Source organism: Mizuhopecten yessoensis, unplaced genomic scaffold (assembly GCF_002113885.1).
Source record: "Mizuhopecten yessoensis strain PY_sf001 unplaced genomic scaffold, ASM211388v2 scaffold4135, whole genome shotgun sequence".
NCBI lineage: Eukaryota > Metazoa > Mollusca > Bivalvia > Pectinida > Pectinidae > Mizuhopecten > Mizuhopecten yessoensis.
The window spans coordinates 290,913-308,925 of NW_018405393.1; the positions used below are offsets into that span (position 1 = coordinate 290,913).

The 18,013-nt window shown below is 38.9% G+C and overlaps 1 protein-coding gene across 2 annotated transcripts in view; it reads right to left on the reverse strand.

Moving 5' to 3' along the window:
• Positions 1-14,891, reverse strand: part of LOC110448703 — a 46,994-nt gene extending 32,103 nt beyond the window's left edge. The window contains exon 1 of one of the 2 annotated variants that reach the window (XM_021495088.1): positions 14,727-14,891. The gene's annotated coding sequence lies outside the window, so the exon portion shown is untranslated. Of the gene's footprint in view, positions 1-4,948; positions 5,314-14,726 lie in introns of those variants that run through there. The other variant, XM_021495089.1, reaches the window with a different exon arrangement.
• Between the last annotated feature and the right edge of the window lie 3,122 nt (positions 14,892-18,013).

The following is an 18,013-nucleotide window of genomic DNA, read 5'->3' on the forward strand; positions in this document are numbered from 1 at the left end:
TTGAAAACATTATACACAAATATCAGAGGGATTTGTGTCTTTTCAAGCGACTGTTATAAATTAAGTATAATATTACAGCTAAAACGGCATTCTTTCAATGTGAATATAATCTTACATGGGTCTGTTCCGTGGACAGGGATATCTCAACCCGAGTGTAGGAATTTGGCTGGAAGCCTTGTGCTGGCCAGCCAAACTCTTACACAAAGGGTTGATAGATCCTTGTCCATGGAACAGACCCATGTTTGATTATTTTTCTCACATACTTACAAATAAACAAATTCCTGTCGGAATAAACATCGATCTTATTCTTTCGCCAAAACTCTAGGGTTGAGACGGAGGATTACCCTCAACAATTGTATGACATCACGGAAACAATACAATGACGTCACGTCGACAATTCATTAGTATGCATGTCAGCTGTCTTTCCCTACCCCGTGTGAGATAGAGTTATCTCTTTCCTAGCAACAACGGGGTCACCCTATGAAATATGTGAGAAGACCTCATCCTGCTCTGTAATCGTCTATCTATCATGCTTTAGAAGGATCCATCAGGAATAATGCACATTGAATCATAAAACAAGAAGATTCTGTCTGGGTTCTTACTGTGAGTTGTCATATAATTGTAGACAACTCTGTTTTCGCAATACAAATGTTTCAAATCAGATTTTGTTACAGATGAACGACAATGCTTAATTACAATAAATGGTAAATTTGTACCCTCTGGCAATTAATCAACGATATATTTTTGTCACAAAAATGTTTTTTTTTTTTACAATGTATAGTTTTATTCGATGTATAGATTTTTTTACGATGCATAGTTTTGTGACGAGTAAGGTTTTGTTACAGTGTATAGGTTTGTTACAATGTAAAGGTTTGTTACCATGTATAGGTTTGTTACAATGTATAGGTTTGTGACGAGTATGTTTTTGTATTGATAAATGTATAGTTTTGTGGAGGGCATGAGCATGCTTTTGTTACATTGTATAGATTTGTTACAATGTTTAGTTTTGTGAGAAAGGAAAGTTTTGTTACAATGTATAGTTTTGATACAATGTATAGGTATGTTACAATGTATAGTTTTGTGAGAATGGAAAGTTTTATTACAATGTATAGTTTTGTGACACGTCTGCTTTTGTTACAATGTTTAGTTTTGTGACACGTCTGTTTTTGTTACAATGTATAGTTTTGTGAGAATGGAAAGTTTTTTGAGAATGGAAAGTTTTGTTACAATGTTAAGTTTTGTGAGAAAGAAAAGTTTCGTTACAATGTAAAGTTTTGTGAGAATGGAAAGTTTTGTTACAATGTTAAGTTTTGTGAGAAAGAAAAGTTTTGTTACAATGTTAAGTTTTGTGAGAAAGAAAAGTTTTGTTACAATGTTAAGTTTTGTGAGAATGGAAAGTTTTTTGAGAATGGAAAGTTTTGTTACAATGTTATTTTGTGAGAAAGAAAAGTTTTGTTACAATGTTAAGTTTTGTGAGAATGGAAAGTTTTTTGAGAATGGAAAGTTTTGTTACAATGTTAAGTTTTGTGAGAAAGAAAAGTTTTGTTACAATGTTAAGTTTTGTGAGAAAGAAAAGTTTTGTTGCAGTGTTTAGTTTTGTGAGAAAGGAAAGTTTTGTTACAATGTTAAGTTATTTGAGTATTACTCTGCTACAGTATGTAGTTTTGTTGTTTTTTATGACGTGTAAGATTAAACATGCCATAGTTGAGTTTCCATGTATATTTTTATTGCAATGTAAAGTTGTTGGTTTTAACAAGATATTACCTTGTATTCGTGTATAGTGTTGTGAAGAGTATGTTTCTTGTTAAAAGTTGTAGTTTTTTTAAACAAGTACATTCTAATGAGAAACATGTGAATTGAATACTATTGCACTTTATGGACAGGTAACATTGTTTATTATACTGTAACTAAATGGGCTGGAAATTATGTTCATATTATACTATAACTACATGGGCTGGAATACTTGTTTGTAATACTGAAACAACCTGGGCTTGAAATTCTGTGTATTATACTGTAATTACATTGACTGCAAATCCTGTTTATTATACTGTAACTACATGGGCCGGAAATCCTGTGTATTATACTGTGACTAAATGGGCTGGAAATCCTGTGCATTATATATACTGTGACTACATGGGCTGGAAATTCTGTGTATTATACTGTAACTACCTGGGCTGGAAATCCTGTGTCTTATACTGTGACTACATGGGCTTGAAATCCTGTGTATTATACTATAACTACATGGGCTGGAAATTCTGTGTATTATACTGTGATTACATGGGCTGGAAATCCTGTGCATTATATATACTGTGACTACATGGGCTGGAAATCCTGTGTATTATACTGTAACTACATGGGCTGGAAATTATGTGTATTATACTGTAACTACATGGGCTGGAAATCCTGTGTATTATATATACTGTGACTAGATGGGCTGGAAATCCTGTGTATTACACTGTGACTACCTGGGCTGGAAATCCTGTGTATTATCCTGTGACTACATGGGCTGGAAATCCTGAGTATTATACTGTAACTACATGGGCGGGAAATGCTGTGTATTATACGGTGACTACATGGGCTGGAAAGCCTGTGTATTATACTGTAACTACATGGGCGGGAAATGCTGTGTATTATACGGTGACTACATGGGCTGGAAATCCTGCGTATTATACTGTAACTACATGGGCTGGAAAACCTGTTCATTATAGTGTAACTACAGGGACTGGATTTTTGTTCAATAGTCAGTACGATCCGATACATATGGTGCCTGTATTGAGTGTGGGTCCTGTTCATTATAGTGTAACTACAGGGACTGGATTTTTGTTCAATAGTCAGTACGATTCGATACATATGGTGCCTGTATTGAGTGTGGGTCCTGTTCATTATAGTGTAACTACATGGGCTGGAAACCCTGTGTATTATACTGTGACTACAAGGGCTGGAAATCCTGTGTATTATATATACTGTGACTACATGGGCTGGAAAGCCTGTGTATTATACTGTAACTACATAGGCTGGAAATCCTGTGTATTATACTGAGTCTTTATGGGCTGGAAATCCTGTGTAATATACTGTAACTACATGGGCTGGAAAACCTGTTCATTATAGTGTAACTACAGGGACTGGATTTTTGTTCAATAGTCAGTACGATTCGATACATAATACTGTAATTACATTGACTGCAAATCCTGTTTATTATACTGTAACTACATGGGCGGGAAATGCTGTGTATTATACGGTGACTACATGGGCTGGAAATCCTGTTCATTATTGTGTAACTACAGGGACCGGATTTTTGTTCAATAGTCAGTACGATCCGATACATATGGTGCCTGTATTGAGTGTGGGTCCTGTTCATTATAGTGTAACTACATGGGCTGGAAACCCTGTGTATTATACTGTGACTACCTGGACTGGAAATCCTGTGTATTATACTATAACTACATGGGCTGGAAATCCTGCGTATTATACTGTAACTACATGGGCCGGAAATCCTGTGTATTATACTGTAACTACATAGGCTGGAAATCCTGTGTATTATACTATAACTACATGGGCTGGAAATCCTGCGTATTATACTGTAACTACATGGGCCGGAAATCCTGTGTATTATACTGTGATTACATGGGCTGGAAATCCTGTGTTTTATATATACTGTGACTACATGGGCTGGAAATCCTGCGTATTATACTGTAACTACATGGGCTAGAAATCCTGTGTATTATACTGTGAATACATGGGCTGGAAATCCTGTGTTTTATATATACTGTGACTACATGGGCTGGAAATCCTGTGTATTATACTGTGACTACATGGGCTGGAAATCCTGTTCATTATTGTGTAACTACAGGGACTGGATTTTTGTTCAATAGTCAGTACGATTCGATACATATGGTGCCTGTATTGAGTGTGGGATGTGCTCATTTCTCGCGCCATCGTACAAAATAAAAACTAAATTGCCCTCGGACGGGATGTAAGTAGTACTGTAGTTGTATAACCTGTATCCTATTTGTTTGCTTCCCAAAAACTCATGTTTGTAATCAAATACAAATAAGATAACGGGACATCGGTACGCGATCGGTAGTCCAATCCAAACTTTTTAGTATTCCGTCCTTTTCTAGACACATAAGTGTCCAAACGAACGACGTTCCATTATTCAGCAGAAACAAAAACAATTGATATTTCAGTCCAAACCATCTATTAATCCGACCATTTCTAGGCACCAAAGTGTCAGAACGATCCACGTTCCACTTTTCAGCAGAAACAAAAACAATCGGTATTCCAGTCCAAACCATCTGTTAATCTGACCATTTCTAGACACCAAAGTCTCAGAACGAACGACGTTCCGTTATTCAGCAGAAACAAAAACAATCGGTATTTCAGTTCGAACTATTTGTTAATCCGAACATTTCTAGACACAAACGTTAGATCTAGACTCATTTAATAATCTTACATAAAGTTCATAAATACTGTGTTGGTCGTTAGAAACATGTGTTACGTTCTTAAATATCGGTATGTAACAGACATTCCTGGACCACGCGCTCACGTTTATCGACAGACCGCCGACACGGGACAGATGTCGTTTACAACCCCGACACCTCAAACTACAACACATTGACATCGATTCCGTAACGTACCAGAACAAAACTTCAGGTGATATAAATAAATTAACGTTTCATTATCTGTATACATTGGGTTCAGGTGGACCTTGACGATAGGACCCAAAGACGTCAGCTTGGTGAAGCTAATAAACGATCTCATCAGACAATTAAATACGTTCAGCTGTCTGCATAACATAAAATAAATGGTAATATGTAATAAAATGACAACTGCTACGGCAATTGAAGGAAACACCCGAAGTCATTTGAGTAAATGTACAGCCTATTATATTATCTTTTCCAATCGATATTTCTACCTGAACAGGTGTTTGCATATTGATCGATCTTACCTGTGTGTGTTGAAAGTATCATATCCATAAGTACCATTTAACATTGATGTCGTGTCCTATAGCGATACCAGTTTCTTCCTTCTAGTCACACCGTTAAAGTAAGGAAAATATTTCACTCTGAAAACGTCCCACAGCAGCACAGCTACAAAAACTGAAACCTACATCTTCACGGAGCTGCTGATTGACAGGTGCGCGTTAATAATACATATAATTGGTTTCAATAGTACTTTTGATGTATTAACCAATACTAAACCAGTAGAGTAATGGTATCAATAGTGTGTAGGCCCTGCCCCGACAGTCCGAGTAGTATAGTGGGAAGGACATACACTATACCATCACTATCCCAGCATGGCTCCTCCCTCGCTAATGAAATCATATTTCAATGGCAGATTCATACCATGAACATCGATACACGACCGGACGGCGTCTACATGTTCCTAAGTCTATATTTTCAATTCAGAAAACAATAGGTTTTATTGAATTGCGCGTCGACGGCGGTAACCCGAGGAGGGGACAGTATCGATGTTACGCGGCCAAGAGGGGGAGCAGACTGAAGGAATAGACAATTCGATTTTATATATGATTAAATCTTATTTCATGTCAAATACACGACTTCATATTTCATCTACGAACCTGTCAAATATTTGAAGCTGTTTTACAACAGCAGTTAATAACATGTTGTTGTCTAATCGGCCGTTCTCTCTGCGACTGCTGTCGTCTATACATCCGTTCATAGGTCTGTAAAACCTTGTTATTGTTCTTTACCGTGCATATTTTAATTCTAGCTTAGTTTGAAACAAGTCAATGTGTCAAGAAATGTTTAAAACCAGCATCTCTTCTTGCAACGATGGCGAATTTGGCTGCGCTGTTATTGAGAACAGGAAATCGTTAGAATTAGATCCTAAGAACGCCACACTCTAGACATAATGGCAGAAGATTGATAGGATAGATAGAAATCATTGTACATGTATGGTTCTTATTGATAGAAAGAATGAAATGATTAAAAAAAGCGTAATTGTGAACATTATTCCACTTTTCAAGCTTTTTTTCAGAATTGTTCTTATCAATAAAACATTTATTTTAAATGCGCGAATATTAACGCGGAATATTATCACTCACCTGACCCGTTATAACCTATTTGATAGTACATGTACCTGTTGTAACAAATTAGATCCCTGTGAACCTGAATATAAATCTACGTATTTGAGCAATCTGGATCAAAAATATCATGACTCGAGGCATTGCAGTTCTTAAGAAGAAGTCGTTTGACGTTTTTGACACTTTTGACCCTTGTGACTTGGCAAGTGATTCGATGTCATTTATTATGTAGCAATTTAATAGTCCGTTACCTCGGCAAGCTACATGCATTTATCTTATATCATGACCCTGTGCCTTAGTGATCTTAAGAAGAAGAATTCTTATAAAGAAAAAGATGACTTGTGCTGGGTGAGTTAGAATATGAAACTTTTTTTTAGTCGGAGAATTTTACCTTCGATCCAAACTCTGACTATGTATGTGTCTTGTAAAGCGAGTAGTTTGACCTTGATCCGGTGAGAATGACACGGGCCCTAAAACTCCTCATAGCATTGAAGAGGTGTCTCAGCATTACCACCTGTTGACCTCCTCCTACCTAGACTTGAGCTATTTATTGTCATTGATGATAGAAAGCCTCTTACAAGGTCGCTACAGACGGACGTTAAAGTCACCGGCACTGATTGTTTCACTTTTAAGACAAATACGTTCTTGGTTCGTCCATACAAGTGAACTCGAACAGCACTTGGATTCCTGAAACCACTCAAATCCTTTTTTCTGACAGACCTTACGTTAGTGTAATTGGTATGCGAATATATTCTCGTAATAAAAACAAAGCAAACAGTGGCACAAATCGTATATCAAAATATATCGCTGAAGATCAAAAGGGAGATGTAACATATATATATCTATCTATCAATGAGGCGCTTGTGAAATTGACGCAGCAACATATGTCAGGCATGCAATACTTATCGCTGTGCTGATTGCTTTAAGGATGCCTGCCCCGACTGCAGACGAAAACATTAGATAATTCCGAAGTAGTTTTTCGTAGATAATAACCTCCCCTTAAATTCGGACCAGGGTGCTACTGTTTATCAGGTAGCTGTGTTGGTAAAAGCGACAGTAAAATGATCGTAAGTCCAGTGTTCGAACCCGCTGTATTTTACACTAGTTTTACACTGTTGTTTATTTTTGTTTATTTCATCCGTATTTTTTTTTAGAAAAATACCGCAAGGTATATTTCTCTTTAAAAAAAATATTCATCATATCTATAGTCATGCAGAGAAAAAGTTTCTTCAGAATAGTCACATTTTTTTGCAGTGGGACAAGGACCCTTAATGCAAAATTAAAGGATCAACATAAACACAGCACAACGTCAGACGCTGATACAATGAACAAACAGCTGGTATTGAAACATGAAATATGTCTGAATAGGTCAATGAATACATGTACCTTTGTCAAGCTGTGTGCGTTTGACTCGTGATGTAATACCAATAGATGTCTCTGTCAAGTTATATTTTTGCATAAAAGTATTGTTAGGTCTATTTCAATAGCAGCATTGTGTATCATAAGGCATTTATGTTTAAATTGTAAAGACATACTGTGAGTCACTACTACGAGATGGCAGCTATAACTTCTTACTCATAGATTTATCCTCGATTTTCCTTATAGCAATGCTATAGCGCGCGCAGACATTCCCGTCCCCCAAATATAATCATACATACTAAAGCCATTCATTTCCCTTACCAAAATATATTCTAAATTTGCCACTTGTGATTAGATTTCGTATTGACAGGTGTCAACCCTCAAGACAATAGAAAAGCCCTTGAAATCCATGCTAAACAAATTTGTTGCCTAAAACACCTTTTTTATAATCAGTCCTTCATAGTTGTCTCCATTGTGAACACTCTCCGTGTTGGAAGGCCTGCAATCACTAGACATATCATGGACAATTAATCACATGACTGTCTGTATTATCTCCTCCACCAGCCGCCCCCCCCCGTCCCCCCTCTCCTCAACACATTATTGCATTTTCACGTGAGGTTTTGTCATAGAATTCGAGAACACGGAAGCGGCTTTCTGATTGGCTATTCTCCAGCGGATGTGTAACAGATGAACTGACACGCGATTAAATTTACAAGGCAGCAGTCAGGCACGTTAACAACTTCATAACCGTTTTACGATCAATGTAGGCTTCATATTGCATCCGAAACACGTGTACCTTAAAGCTTTGTTTTACCTCCGATTACCCTGAAAAGGACCGGTCTGGCACGAACCTCACAAATATCATGTTTCTGAATCACCACTTTGTCTTGGTTTTGCATTGATACATTATTTAAAGCTTTACGCCGAGAAACAATACAAAATAAAAAAGACAATTCTGACATGGATTTTGCAGTTAACGTGAGGCCTGTAGTGTATGTTCTGAGATAAGTCATGGAATGCGGGCAAAAAACATTGGTCTGGATGCCAAGCATAGTGTCCACAAATCTTGACCTATGCAACAATGTTTAATGAAGCAGCTCTCAGAGTTGCTTTATCTACAAGTTACAAGTTATTCTCGATGGCGTTACCTGGCAAATCCGTTGTTATTCAGGCAACCAATTTAATTTGATGAGTAACTAATATATAGAGGAATGACAGAGAACAGAAGACAATGTCCCCTTCACGTTTCCGGTACAACCGGTCTGTCTATCTTTTAAAAAAGCATCTTCGGGTATAAATTCTGAACGACCTGAAAAGGTTTATGCAGGCCTTGCAAGGCTTTGTCAAGGCTCGCCCGAAAGCAGCAACATATTACTGGGTCCGACCTCATTTCATAAACGAACAACTCTGGTCCAACCGGTTCAAACGTTTGGATCGCGATAAAACGAATTCGGCCAAGTTCTGGTTCGGTTCTATTTGGCTTAGCGTCCCATTAACAGCTGAGGTGATTTAAGGATGTGCCTGAAAGTGTATAATGTATGTGTATTCCACCCGATTAGCTAGTCGTTGCGATTTCCATAAACGCTGAACGCTTAAAATGGAATAATAACTACTACTTAAAGGATGTTTGGTCAATCTGGCCCGGGGACAGATCCCATTGCCTTCTCCGAATGGGCGCACGTTCAACACTGAAGCCATGAGCGATGTATTGCCAAGCAAGGCACTAGGAGACAAAAAGGTTATTAGAAAGTAGAGAGAACATATAACGATCCCAAATGTTGCAGTGGGTGCAGAAGATATAATTTGATCAAATCTGTGCCCTTCAGTAGAGGGCACAAAGGCAAATCCGAAATTCTGCAGGGAGTTCCCACATTAGTGCCTCCTACAACATACAGGAATGTTTTAAAACAAGGCAAAAACAACACAGCAACATACAGCGTTATTCTCTAAATGTTAAAGACTGCTTTAGAAATAAAAAAAAATGTATCAACACACAAACATGGCTCCGTAATGGCCAAACCTTTAACAAGATCTGCATAAAAAGTACATAAACAGACTTTGAAATCTCACAACATTTATTTCGAATCACACTATAGTCCGCGACACGCACAGCAGATCACACAAAAGTAAGTGTGTTCCGAGTAACGGGGCAATGTAAACGAACAGAAATACACTCAGTGCAGAAGAAAAGCTGGAGGTGAATGGCAAAAGCGGTAAAACAGTAAAAGACCCTAAAAGACTTCAAAACACAGCACGAGTACTGACAAGTGCATTAGAACGAATGCATCTTGATAATAAGTCTATCCAACATGTTTGTGTATAGCAGGTACCACGCTATTCCCTTCATTACCTACCAGAAACGGGGATTAGAAAATTACTGGGGAGTCTGAACTAACACTTTAAACATTCTCATATGTTGGGCTGTATGAAAGTTGCTGAAGTTATAAACAAAGTGTCACAGTGTTTAGACGTTGGTGTCGGAACTGTTAAAACAGGAGCCGTATTCTGGGTAAACAACGAGATTCGTAGGCGCTGGCAACTGAAGCCAATGGTAAAATTGTTCTGGGTACAGATGCATTTGTATTCCAGGTACACTTTGGGGTCATATAGGTGGCGCTGATGGCTCAGGCCTGTCGACTGGCTGTATGTTGTTTTCAAATGAAACCAATAAAAAGGCTGTTTGAGGTATGCATCGGGGTCATATAGGTGGCGCTAACGACGCGAGACACAAAAGCAATAACAATTCAATTTAATAGAACTTGTCTTGGTACACATTTGAAGCCAAATAAATGGCGCTGACGTTTGTAGTTATGATTTAAAAACAATTTACAGCGATGCTAATGAATAATTGATATTTTCGAAAAAATCTTAACAAAGTCAAATAAACGTTTGAAATTTAAAACAAGTGTGCATGCATCACGATCAATGGCATTTCCGATATTATTTACACTTGAGCAAATAACCACTTCGCTGAAAAGAAAGTTAAATGTAACACAGTTTACTTTCAATATTTTACCACAACTGTCATCTGGGTATAACCCAGTCATATAAAATATTACCAATGTAGAGACATTCCAAACATTATGAAGGCCCGGAAAAAAAAAGAAAAAAAAAGATCAAAACCTAGCAATACCAAGCATTACTAAGGACCAGCCAAACCAAGCATTATTAAGGCCGAGTCATTCGAAACATACATGTACATGTTATAAAGACCCGGTCATACCAAAAAGGACCATGACCCAGTAACACCAAGCACAACTATGACCAAACCAAACCAAACATTATTAAGACCCAGTCATACAAAACATGAGCAAGACCTTGCAATATCAAGCCTTATCAACACCTAGCCGAACCAAGCATTACCAAAGCACAGTCATAACAAACATTATCAAGACCGAGTCATACAAAACATAAACAAGATCAAGGTGGCCGAGCATGGCCAAGACCTAGTCATTCCAAAAATAACCAAGACGCTAGACCCAATGGTTTACCGTTGACGAGAGTAAAGATCGAGGTAGAAGGGAACATGAAGATTTGTTTTCAGAAATGAATTTACTTTATATTTCCCGAGGAAAAAATGAAGGTTTTGTTTCTCAAAGTAAATCATATTTCCCTCATGCTTCACCTTCTGGAAATATGATTCAATTCAGAAAACAATTTTTCGTGTCTCCCTATTATATGGGCAATCAATTAAAAGTGACACCCTCGTCATAGGTAAATACTTGATGGGGGAGTTTACAACAAAAACCAGAACTGCGAGATTTGTAAATGCCGAAAAAGAAATAATAAACGCTAGTATAACGGCTGCGGAATAGGAAATGGCGAGCAGTGTGATAGCAGACAATGTGTTAAGAATCTAAGCTGGCAGTGTTCGAATCCGATATAAAAAATGACTGTCCAAACAGTACAAGACAAGAACTATTTGGACCGTAGTGAAACAGAACAGTACCCAACACGTCTGGGCAGTACATGTCATCGACAATCTTGATACGTAAGGCAATTACCTTCATACACTGGGCTAACTAAGGTCACCAGGCTAACTAAGGTCACCAGGCTAACTAAGGTCAACAATGGGGTAGCATGGCTGCCTAAAACAGCCGACTACAACGTACCTTACTAAGGGCATACGGTTATTTGAGATCACCGAATCATCTTTGGAACATGCGACCTCAGGCTATGGTAATGCTAAAGGTCACTGGGAAGTAAACATTGGGTTAAATAACACTTGAGGCAGGCAGTACACAAAAGGGATGAGTGCGCTGAGGTAGACACAGTACATAAGGTTAGATTGACCTGAGGTAACCATATTACATTAGGGGGTGATCTGAGGTAACCACATTACATAAGGGGAGAGTTGACCTGAGGTATGCATATTACAAGAGGGGAGAGGTGACCTAAGATAACCACATTACACGTGGGGAGAGGTGACCTGAGGTAAGCACATTACACGTGGGGAGAGATGACCTGAGGTTACAACATTACATGAGGGGAGAGGTGACCTGAGGTAAACACATTAAATGAGGGGGGAGGTGACCTGAGGTTACAACATTACATGAGGGGAGAGGTGACATGAGGTTACAACATTACATGAGGGGAGAGGTGACCTGAGGTAAACACATTAAATGAGGGGGGAGGTGACCTGAGGTTAAACATTACATGAGGGGAGAGGTGACATGAGGTAACACTATTACATGAGGGGAGAGGTGACCTGAGGTAAGCACATTACATGAGGGGAGTGGTGACATGAGGTAAGCACATTACATGAGAAGATAGATGACCTGATGTAAGCCCATTACATGAGGGCAAATGTGACCTGAGGTAAGCATATTACACGAGGGGAGAGGTGACATGAGGTAACACTATTACATGAGGGGAAAGGTGACCTGAGGTAAGCACATTACATGAGGGGAGTGGTGACATGAGGTAAGCACATTACATGAGAAGATAGGTGACCTGATGTAAGCCCAATACATGAGGGCAAATGTGACCTGAGGTAAGCATATTACACGAGGGGAGAGGTGACCTGTGGTAACCACATTATACGAGGGGAGAGGTGACCTAAGGTAACCACATTACACGAGGGCAGAGGTGACCTAAGGTTACCATATTACATGAGGGGAGACGTGACCTGAGATAAGCACATTACACGAGGGGAGAGGTGACCTGAGGTTACAACATTACATGAGGGGAGAGGTGACATGTGGTAACAACATTACATGAGAGGAGAGGTGACCTGAGGTAAGCATATTACATGAGAGGAGAGGTGACCTGAGGTAACAACATTACATGAGGGGAGAGGTGACCTGAGGTAACAACATTACATGAGGGGAGAGGTGACCTGAGGTAACAACATTACATAAGGGGAGAGGTGACCTCAGGTAAGCACATTACATGAGAGGAGAGGTGACCTGAGGTAACAACATTACATGAGGGGAGTGGTGACATAAGGTAAGTACATTACACGAGGGGAGAGGTGACCTAAGGTAACCACATTACACGAGGGCAGAGGTGACCTAAGGTTACCATATTACATGAGAGGAGAGGTGACCTGATGTAAGCCCATTACATGAGGGCAAATGTGACCTGAGGTAAGCATATTATACTAGGGGAGAGGTGACCTGAGGTAACCACATTACACGAGGGGAGAGGTGACCTAAGGTAACCACATTACACGAGGGCAGAGGTGACCGGAGGTTACAACATTACATGAGGGGAGAGGTGACATGTGGTAACAACATTACATGAGAGGAGAGGTGACATGTGGTAAGCACATTACATGAGGGGGGTGATTGTATGAGGCAAGTACATTACACGAGGGGAGAGGTGACCTAAGGTTACCATATTACATGAGAGGAGAGATGACCTGATGTAACCTCATTACATGAGGGGAGATGTGACCTGGGCTAGCATTATTACATGAGTGGAGATGTGACCTGAGGTAACCACATTACATGAAGGGAGGGATGACCTGAGGTAAGCATATTACATGAAGGGAGGGATGACCTGAGGTAAGCATATTACATGAGGGGAGAGGTGACCTGAGGTAAACACATTACATGAGGGGACAGGTGAACTGGGGTAAACACATTACATGAGGGGAGAGGGCACCTGGGCTAGCTATATTATATGAGGGGAGAGGTGACCTGGGGTAAACACATTACATGAGGGGAGAGGCGTTCTTGGGTAAACACATTACATGAGGGGAGAGGTGACCTGAGCTTGGTACAGTACATGTACACTGAGAGTAGAGGCAAAAGTAAAAGAAGTGAGGTGACCTGAGGAAGCTCACATAGAATTAGTTCTCCTTCCAACACAGCTTTGAGTGCAATGAGTCTATAGACAGCGTATCTGAGATAAACTGAAGGTAAAACAAAAATCTGCTTGTGCACTACACCTGAAGTCTCTCGGTATACCTACTAACGCATGCGAAGGGGCACGAGTGCAGCAGATACACACCAAACATACGTGTACAAATGTAGCATGCTGTTACGGGCCCTAGATATGAATTCGTTGTCATTTAATTGAATCAGTAACACAAATCAGAGAGGTTTTCATAAGTGTATAGTCTGCTTACACTTTCATCTACAGGGAGTGTTTGTTTTATAAATAATTCACAACAAAAAGACGTGTCTTTCCCCCACATCCGTTACTAGGGCGCCATTGTTTAATCGCTCCTAACACTACCACGTCATGCTTGGCGACAATAAACTTACCGATCTATATCATTACAAGAGGCTTAAAGTTCTTTTAAATATTTTTTAAAACAGAAGCCTATTTACTGTATGTTCGAGCGTGGCTAGAAATCGTTATTCATTCAGGCCACGGAACAGCTAACCTTCAGCGATACATACACATCGACCTACCATATTGATCTTCTGAATATAAGTTCGTATATTACTTAACCTTTTGCCGGTTATGGCCAAAACCGTATCGAAACACTTGAAATAGAACACATTAAAAATACCTTGTTCCAGTCTACCTTTGTAAGTAGTATAGATAACCTTGGAGACGGGGGCAAGCTATCAATGCGCATGCCTGTGAAGTTTACAGATTCACTGTTCCTATTACTGGGTATAGCGATGACACGATCGCGATATGATTGGTGACATTAACAGGTAGAATGTTACCACCTGGAATGTAATGATCGATCACCTAGCTACCCGAGAACAGACAAGTGTTCTTCTACTATGTTGATATGGCCAAGAAACTAATTAAAGTGTGTCGATCATTATAATAGCAATACCATATCAAGGACATCATTTTATGTCATAAAACGTAAAAGATAATGGAAGTTATTGAAAACAATCGTCAATGATCTTACCTGTGTACAATAGAGTTCTTAGATCCGATCCGTCAACATGGCTCGAGTACAACTGATTGGTCCATTCTTACCATCTAAGTGATCTATTAGTCTATTGTACTGGTACCATTTACTACGTACCGGCCTATTAATAGCATAGTGTCTCTCTCGGGTTAGAAAGTAAAATAGCTTTACTAGAAAGTTATCAATGTCGTTATCATCGACCAATCAAATACCGGGGTAGAGCCCCGTATCAGCATCACGTATACGCGAGATTTCCGTGTGTGCACCGTAACGATACATTAGGGAGCACGCACACATATCATAGTAGCATGCAACACGAATAACGTCAAAATACAACGTACTGATAACGCTCTGCCAATTAACTGGTACGGAGGCTGGGAACCACCGACCGACCGCTACTGTATACACTCACTGTATATCTATAACATCCATACACTTCTTGAGTTCTCATAGTCAGAGGAAAATGATCAGAAAATCTAAAAATCACAAGAAAGTTAATTCTCAAGGCCGTTTGCTTTCAGCAAACGCGGAAAGGCCCTGAGACTAAGATTTTCTGTGATAAATATGTATCTCAAAAAAAGTGTTTCTCTCATCACTCTAAAATGAATGAATAAATAAAAGTTAGTTTGTGCACTGTTTGTGTACAAAATAAGCGTAGATCATTTAAATTTACCCTAAATTTGCCTGTGTCATTTTGAAAATCTTTTCTGAATATTTGTTAGTTTGAAGTAAAAAAGTTTTCAATACGTGCACTCATTCGGGAGCTCTTACATGACCGTCCCTATATATTGACACACGTTCGGCCTCCCTCTGTATTTTACCCTATACTTATGTCTCTACTGTATCAATCCTGTACATATACATCCGTCCTAAAATAACTTCATTGCCGATATATGGTATGTGTTAAAAAATTACAAGTTCTGCTGTAGTGTGATAATTGTCGCAGGTTGTTCTCTTAATATTCCTATCCCCTCGTATCCCCCCTCCCATCACCCCACCCCCACACCCCAATCGTCCTCTTCTTTTCTGCATGTATTTTAAACAGATTTTAATCTTCTCGTTCATCCCATCTGAAATGGCCAAGTGGTTCAGACGTCTGACCGTCCACGCCCTCCACGACTTGGTCGCGGGTTCGAAGCTTATGTGAGGCAGTCGCAGGTCAGTAATTTTTCTCTGTGTACTTCGGTTTTCCTCCACCACAAAAACTGCTCGTCCTTAAATGACGATGGGACGTAAAGCATAAACAAATCAAACCACGTCGAGTTGTTGCGTGGCGTCATCAAACGAGAATGTAGATTCTATATATTATTCAGTTGCAGTGTCAAGTTGTGCGAGTATTAAAAACGACGTTGTTGTTGGTAGTATGTTTGTTAAGAGAATCATGTTATCGTAAGCACGTGGATACACTCTAGAGGTCACCGGAGGTAGACCCGATATTGTATCCATGCACGTGCGATGGGAAAATTGTTCGAACATCAGACCCTTAAAAGACGGTGTATACACTGTTTATCATCAACATGACAGCTATCTGACAGTGTCTTCAGTACCAAATATAGTTCACGAGTGTGGCTAATATTTTGATATCTTTCAAGTGTGAGACTATTTTCTGATGCGGAGTACTTTTGAGTGGAAGGTGATTCTAGTTCATGACGTCACCAGGTCGTGAACAGACATTACTTTTTTGAGAAAAACTTTTCCAAATGATAGAATCCATTCGCAAGTTGTACTCACCAGCGGACATGTAGAAAACTGGTAGTAACGTTATATTGCTGTTACTTGATCGAGCCACCGTACACATTTGAGAAACACATATTTTCTATGGCGAAAGCCAAGAGTCCCCGAGTGGCAAACATACACAGCGCTGAGAAACCGCATGGTGTTTGACGTACTCAAACTGGAAGTTTGCGTAACAGGAGAGAGACAAAAATGTGGTACGTTTGTTTAAGTGCAGTAATAAAACATGTTCAGTGAAGGATTTAGGCTTGATTGATTGAAAAAACCCAATGTTTACGCTTCGGAATCACTTTGCCATCATAGAAAACCCAGGACGGGTTCAGCTAAAGGAGGTCTGCGTTTGTATGAACACATAGCAACACTCGTGGTTTCATGTTACTTTTATTAAACAATTTCTGGAAAGTCGCACTTGACGATCAAATAATAAACACAAGTTAATTGTTTCAGAAATATTCACGCCCAGAGAACATGAAAAAATCCAACAACAACAAAAATCTGCACATTTTACGAACTCTACAGAACTAATACGGTATTCTTACCTTTCTAGGCATTTTGATAAAGTCCCTTTTCTGTCTATATATGGTAAACATTATATCGCTCTAATGAATTAAACTTTCTGATACTCTAATACATTTTCAAATACTCTAGTGTAGTAAACTTTCCATCACTGTTTGAAGGAAACTTTCTAGTATCTGTCGAACTTAACTGAAACGCTTGTGAAGTAACCTTTCTACCACTCTAGTAAATTTTTATCTGACCTTAGTGAACTTTCTAACGCTCTAGTGAAATTAACTTTCTGACAACAAAGCCAAGTAAACTTTAATTCTGTAGGAAAGTAGATTTTGCTGACACCCTGTTAAGTACACTTTCGACACAATAGTGAACCAAACTTTCTGACCATATAGTCAAGTAAATTTGTATACAATGGTATGGCATACTTTGATAATATAGCGCGGTACATATCCTTTTTGGTAGTTTGGATGTAGAAACCATTTACTCCCTCATATAATGTCATCTAGTCATAGTTAGAAACCACAAATGATATTTGTCATTATTCCATGATAATTATACTTCGTACATACATATAAACTGTTTTCGTTTGTTACCATCATTGTAAATAAACTATAAACATGAACATCAATTACATCTTCTGAAGGCAAATCCTTCTAAAATATCGTCGAATACCGCTTCCGAACATTAAATTAGGCAAATGTTACAATACATGATAGCTGTTGATTTTCCCCGTCCTGTATTCGTTCTATTCATGTATATGGCCTACCGTGTGAGAAACGCATTAAGTTGCGCTAATAAACCAAACTCTATCGAAACAATAATTTGCGTTTATTCACTTTGATGTGAATAAAATATGCACATTGGTTAGAATGTGTTGTCAGTAACTCAACATAGCAAATGATTTATGATTTAAGCAGGTCTATTTATGAATAGATTACATTTTCTAACCGTCGACGCAGCACAAATACCGAGAGAAATGATGGATTCCTGCTGTAAAAGAAAACCTCTTTTGTGACAATATCTTGAAAGATAATTGG